Source organism: Priapulus caudatus, unplaced genomic scaffold, assembly GCF_000485595.1.
Source record: "Priapulus caudatus unplaced genomic scaffold, Priapulus_caudatus-5.0.1 Scaffold1176, whole genome shotgun sequence".
NCBI lineage: Eukaryota > Metazoa > Priapulida > Priapulimorpha > Priapulimorphida > Priapulidae > Priapulus > Priapulus caudatus.
Genome location: NW_014578237.1, coordinates 1 through 6,968, shown reverse-complemented (window position 1 = coordinate 6,968; position 6,968 = coordinate 1).

Genomic DNA, 6,968 nt, shown 5'->3' with positions numbered 1-6,968 from the left:
TATATATAAGATAGATAATAATAGATAATAATAAATAGATTCGCGCAGATAGGGCAGAGAATGAACATCTCGACTGACTAGACTGGATTTAAACAAAAAAACATTTACCAGCTTTAACACGTAAAAGTAAAGATTGCTGCGACGGTCGCAACCAGGGCAATGCCGACCACAGACTAACGGCTACACAGACTGGACACTTCGTATACCCTGCTTGTTAAGCGTTTCGATGGTGCTGCCCCTGGCGAATGAAGCGGTCAACTACTCGATGGCATCGGGGGTGTCTATATTCAAGCCGGTACGAGAATCATTTGCATAATATATTCTAGATATATTCCCAGATATAGCGTTGTTCATGTTTCCCACAGAGCATGATAGGTACTAGATTTATCACGTGTTGCATGTTATATACGTTTGCAAATAGTAAATTCGTTAGGACGGCAATGACACATGCAGTGACTCACTGACTGCTGTGCACACGAACAGAGACTGCACTTATTGATTGTTTAATTATATGTAAGCATAATATCAATGTAAACTAATACAAGATACAATCTTGTGAAGCTAACAGTTAACAGTTAGGGAAAACACTACTTGGTTCGGTGATCTGTGTAATTCTGCTGCCCTTTGTTCTGTGAAAAATACCAGTTAAAACGATATGCAATTTGTAAATAATACACCACATCACATGACACATGTAGATCATCATGTACATAGACTTCGGAAGTGGATCTGCAACATAAGAAGAGCTGACATTGACGGGTTAAAAGACAGCCAATGCAAATATCTGCTAATTTGCAAGAATCATTTTGAGGCATCTCAATTTATGTGTCCAGCTGACAAGGGTTTAAAATCACTGGCTGCTTTGAAATGTGATATGCTGTACCTATTTAAAAATATAACTATTATTAGTATGGGAAATTAGTAAAATACATTGCTTTCTCTGCTTCTCGTCGTGTGACTCATGGGGCGTTATACATGTACCAGGCTTGATTTCATGAAATATATATAAACAGAAAAATACGGTCGAGAAATATTCACTGAGCACTGGGCACTGAAGTATATCATTATTGCTTATGGCAATATCAAAACTAAACCAACAAATGCTGAATAATTTTGCTAATATAAAATTCAAACTGTCTGTATTTTACCTTATTTTCCATAATTCCTTCACCCGATCCCTTCCACCTTTATTAAAAACACAAGGGCAAGTCAGAAAATTTAAGAGGCTAAGAAAGGATGCAGTTCCATCTCTGATAGAAGTAAGTAACCCTCCTGCACTCCGAACCTAGAAACAAGCAGAATCGTAAATTGCTGAAGCTCCAGCACTTGTGATTAAGCTTTCTAGCAATAAATGTGATTAATGGTATTTGAGTAAAAAATATGGAAATTATATCGTCTTTATTATTTTTACTGTTTGTAGAAAAAACGAACATCTCACAAAATCCGGTCACAGACTGAGGAATAAATTAAACTACAGACTGTAGCACAGTATACCGTGTGCACATTACGCATTTTGATGTATTGTGTGTATTGTGCATTAGTCTGTGATTCTAGATTCAGGAATGTATAATTAAACCCCAGTCCAAATATTATAATTAACGATAGAGACCGTTTTAATGTACACACGTTACACATCCAGTGGTGTGTCACCCACAGCCAATTTTTAAGTTGTACCGCTCGCCATTCGCTGGGACGGCGCGCACCCATTCAATTGCATTACAGCCATTTGGTGTTCGTCCAGTACTGTGTATCCGTTAGCGTCTGTGTGCCGGATGGCCTCTGCTCGTAAGGTTAACCTTGGTAAACATTGATTCGCGGTAGTAATAACAAGTTAGAAGAAAATCAAACACTTGTGCGCGACCTCTTGGTCCGCTTGAGGAGGTGATGCAAGCTAGGCATTGTTCGTTCTTCCTGCTCTGACCCTTAGAGTGTTTCGTCAAAAAGTTATCGTAGAACGTCGTGACTCAAGCCCGGCCGTTGATGACACGACACGCCACTATGGGATGGTGCGCTAACCCGCGCACGTCCCAATCACCTCCGGCACATCGTACAGCCGACTTTTCTTCCACTAACGTCTTGTTATTCTTTGAGAAAGAAACTCGCCTGCTCGGACAAGAGGCACTGCAACGACAAAGGAACAGCAGCAGGTGAGTCACGAATCCATCAGGTGAGTCCCATGGGCGCGTGTTTGGTCAGATCCTGCCCATGACCCCTAAAAAGACATAGCGCCTCGATCCGAGCGGATTCGTGTGAGTCTGTACTGTTTGTTTGGCGGTTCGGGCAATCAGCTTATGATCTGCTCGAGATCCACACAACCGGACCACGCTTCAACGACCGCCCGAAACTTCACCTGCGAGAGTCGTAGCATGCCAGAGCGTGAATTCGACGAAAGTCGGGACTCTGCACGAATATTGGTCGGAAAAGTCGGTAGCGCTTAGGCCCTGCCTCGTCCCAAACTGCGCCACAGCCAATCTACAGTTTGTTACTTTGTTCATGAACATCTCCGTGATAGCTCACAGGGCGAAAACGTGAACCGTCGGAAAGTGAGTTGCTTTGGTTTTGTCAGATCAGGACACTCACATGATCTTCGATCAGACCGGATTCGTCCCAGACAAACGCGCCCCATGAGTATGGTATGACTGTATAGTCTATGGTAACTATCACTGCCTTTCTGAGCATGCGTCCTACTAGACGGCTTCGCAATATTAGAACCTTGCAGAGTCCTGAACACAAGCTGCGCAGTTCATCTTTTTATTTCTGTTCATGAATGTTTTGCAATTCAGAGTGAAGCAGTTCATGTATATCGTTTATTGATTTTAATGTGCTACAAGCAATGTTTGACTAGGAATAACAAGATATCCTAATCGTTTATGCAGGACAAAAATCATGAGACAGCAGACGTGGACTATGGTGAAACACAGTGCTATCCACGAATCGGCATGACAAGCAGAGGGCAGGGTCGTACAAGGAAACATGAGCTGCATGTGACATGCAGTTAGCTAAGGGAGCGATGAGGTAACCACGACAGTGGGCAAGTTTGATCAATAAATAAGCAATACAGAAGAGATGAGGACAGTACCAAGGGTGAGCCCAATCGGTATCGTATCAGATCAGGTGAGAAAGGAGTAACCTAAAAACTACAGTTACCCTAGTGACCTAGTACTGAGGTCAAGCGGCTACACTGTAGCAAGAACGCAGCAGGAGGTGACAGCCAGGGGGAGGTGCCCACCCGACTACGCTCACATCAGTATTCTACATCAGATGAGCAGTTGAGCGTACGGTGTACATATCGAGTAATAATGACTAAAACTCGATCGTCTGAGCTAGTATAAATAAGCCGTACTAATGAGTCAACCACCGCGAAACAACCCATAACCGGTCTTTATTATCATTGGGAATATCAGACGACACACATTAGAGCTTTAAATGACATGGAGTATGGATAGAATAGACGATTCGGTTTTATTCCCCATGCCCCATACCATTGGGATGCCCATATATATACTTGGGAGCCATGTTCTCTAATCCTTGAAACCACGCAGCTATCTGCGCACTAGGAGCGACCTCGACCTACTCAGCCAGAAACGCTCTGCTTGCTAGCCGTCCTAGACACGCACGCCCGCTATGCCCCCCGCCGCTGCGCATCGGCGCTATACTAGGACACAGGCACTTGAAGCGCACCTTTCAAAATAAAATATTAATGCTAACTAAATCGAAATCCTATTTACTACGAATATGTTTAATGTTCTAAGTATAGGGCCTATCTCTGTTTCAAAGAAGGTTTCGAGGGGCAAAGCTATATAACTAGGACTGCCTGCGACGCCCCCGCAGACACGTCCTCAGCGATATCGCACTGTAGCGAGTGACTAAAGGCTAAGCCGAGAGGTGCGATGATGGAGGCGACCGGAGTCGTAAGCTACGCTGACTCGCCGGTCCGGGCCACGCTGCGGCCGCAACTTCCGCTTTCCAAAGCCCCCGTAGCCCAGCCTGCGGCCATGGAACGGTTTGGCAAAAAAACGTGCACTGCTGCAGGAGAGCGCCACCTAGCGCGTATGGGGAGGCTCATCATGTCGCTGTTCAGCCGCGGCGAAAGAAGACGCTGTGGCAGCCCATGCTGGCTTAGCTGTTTCCCTGATTCTGACAGCCGTTCCAGATCAGCGTGGGCACAAGGAGCCGATCGGCGTGCCCCACAGTCAGAATCCGCTCAGCAATTCGGTCGATCATTCTCGGCATTCTGCAATCTGGAGCGTGATGTTCCGTTCGCGTCTGAAGCCACCCGAGACGGACGAGAATGGTGAATGCGACGAAGGAAGTGAGCTATACGGTTTTATCAAGCTGTTTTATATAAAACAGGTGACAGGAGCTGCTCGACGTCCCAAAGTGCCTACGCCTCTGTGTGCGCCACCTACGGTAATAGGACGTCATCGGACTGATCGCCATAAGTAGGGCAGAGGCCATACCAATGTAGGGGAGAGCCCATACCATGTAGGGGATGGTCATTGGCACAAGCTAAAATGGACACCCCGATGTAGGCGCGAGAGCCATGAACCATGTAGGAAACCGGACTGGCCATAACGCATGTAGGGACCAAAGTGTCATTAATCCGGTATGTAGGGGACTGGCCATCACATGTAGGGGATGCCATCCGGACCACCATGTAGGAGATGGCCCATACATGTAGGGAAGAGCCATACACCATGCCTGGGGGAAGTATGGCCCACTCATGACTGCCATGGTCAGAGCGGAGCTTAGACGACCTACCAACATGTAGGGGATGCGCCATACCTGCTAGGTGAGAGCCTGCTACTACCAGTGAATTAAGGGGATGACGCGTCACTGTTACTAATGTAGTGGATGCGCCATACCAGTACCGGAGAGCGCATACAACTGGTTAGGGGGAGAGCGCATAACCTATGTAGGGGAAGAGCCGCGAGATACCATGTCCCTAGGGGCGCGGTCATGGTATGCGCCTTGCCGGCGGAAATTCGCGCATCATCTGCGCTTAAATAGCGCTTGGGATCATACACCCTCCTTTCGGCAACATCGATGTAGGCGGATGGCCATACCGATGTGCTAGTCGTATTGAAAGCTCAATATATCCCATCGTAGAGATGGCCATACCATGTAAAGGCCGGCAGTAGCTCAACTCTGGATGAAGTCCTGGTCGACATGGTTCACGGGCCAAGGAGGACGCTGAGAACCCTGGATGAGCACTATTTGTTACACCGCTGCGAGAGAACCGAGCATAATGCGAAGAGGGTAAAGCCCCGACCGGAATATGGATCACATGGAGGCGATGTAGGGGACAGAGAGCCAATGCCAACATGTAGGCGCAATTGGACCGGAGATACGGAACCATAGGGATGTACCGCCATACAAAAAAACCATGTAAAGGGGAGCGAGAGCCATGAAGCCGATGTAGGGGAGAGCACGATACCAATAAGTATGGGGAGTCAGTGAGCAAAACTGGCATCCTACCAGTCAGGGCAATGTCAAGGAGCAGGGGTACATACCACTCAAATGCTCAGGGGAGAAGCCATACACTGTAGGGGATGATGCCATACCATGTCAGGGATGGTCATACCTATGCGTGAGGGGATTGGCGCATACCATGTAGGGAATGCGAACCGAGAACCGGCCATACACATGCAGTGGAGAGTGAGCCTATGGCAGGAACCGGCATGAGCATAAACGGACAGACGCGCATAACCATGTAGGGATGGTCATAAACAATGTAGGGGAGAGCCATAACCAATGTAGGGAATGAAGCTCGCAGAACTCCATGTCAGATCGGAAAGGAAAAGTAGCAGTGCATGATAACAACCTATAGCGCTGAGAAAATGGACACATATCAAATTTCCTATTGGACGGACTCAAAGTAGTTCAGGACGAGAGCCATCACACGTAATAGGAATCAGGGTAAGAGATTGTCAACCACATATTAAGACCAAAGTAGGGATATAGGGTTGGTGTATTAACATTGGTATTGGAGGAGGGCGCCTATGCGGGCACACAGATAATAGACAGACAGAGGCCTATGACCCGAAGTAAGTTAATGCGCGAAGATATCTGGGAAAGCAGTAATTAATGAACCGATGCTTGGGCGTATAAGGATGCTTTATAAATAGAAATTGAGAGAGAAAGTGCTAGACAAAGGCTCTGCAATTAAGCAAGGCGATGCAAGGTGAATGAACAGACGCAAAAAGGAAAACATGAAGTCATACATCGGGAACTGTCATGAGCTAGAGCGCGTGCCTTCAAAGCCGAAACCGTAACCACCTGAACCAGAAAATACTAATGTCGCGAACCAGGAACCTGAGATCTTCTGCCACGGCAAACCAACGCATGCATTGTTTAGATATTAGCTCTGGCATATGTCTGGACAACCTTAGACGTCACAGACATGGGAATGGGTAATCCTACCACTAATCCAAAACAGGAATTAGACCAAATTATCTAATACGTATTTACGAAGTTCCATACACCATGTTTAGTCTGATTCTGTAGAGAATTGAAGCATATAATCAACTCTGAATCAGAGCAGTGAAGACACAGAAGACAATAGAAGTCACAATATATAACTCAAACATGGAGGAAGGTACTGCCATTAGGAGAGAAAGCGAGAACGGACGGCGACCCACACGGAAGAGCCGAGCGAGGNTAGGGGAGAGCCATACCATGTAGGGGAGAGCCATACCATGTAGGGGAGAGCCATACCATGTAGGGGATGGCCATACCATGTAGGGGATGGTCATACCATGTAGGGGAGAGCCATACCATGTAGGGGATGGCCATACCATGTAGGGGAGAGCCATACCATGTAGGGGATGGCCATACCATGTAGGGGATGGCCATACCATGTAGGGGAGAGCCATACCATGTAGGGGAGAGCCATACCATGTAGGGGAGAGCCATACCATGTAGGGGATGGTCATACGATGTAGGGGATGGTCATACGATGTAGGGGA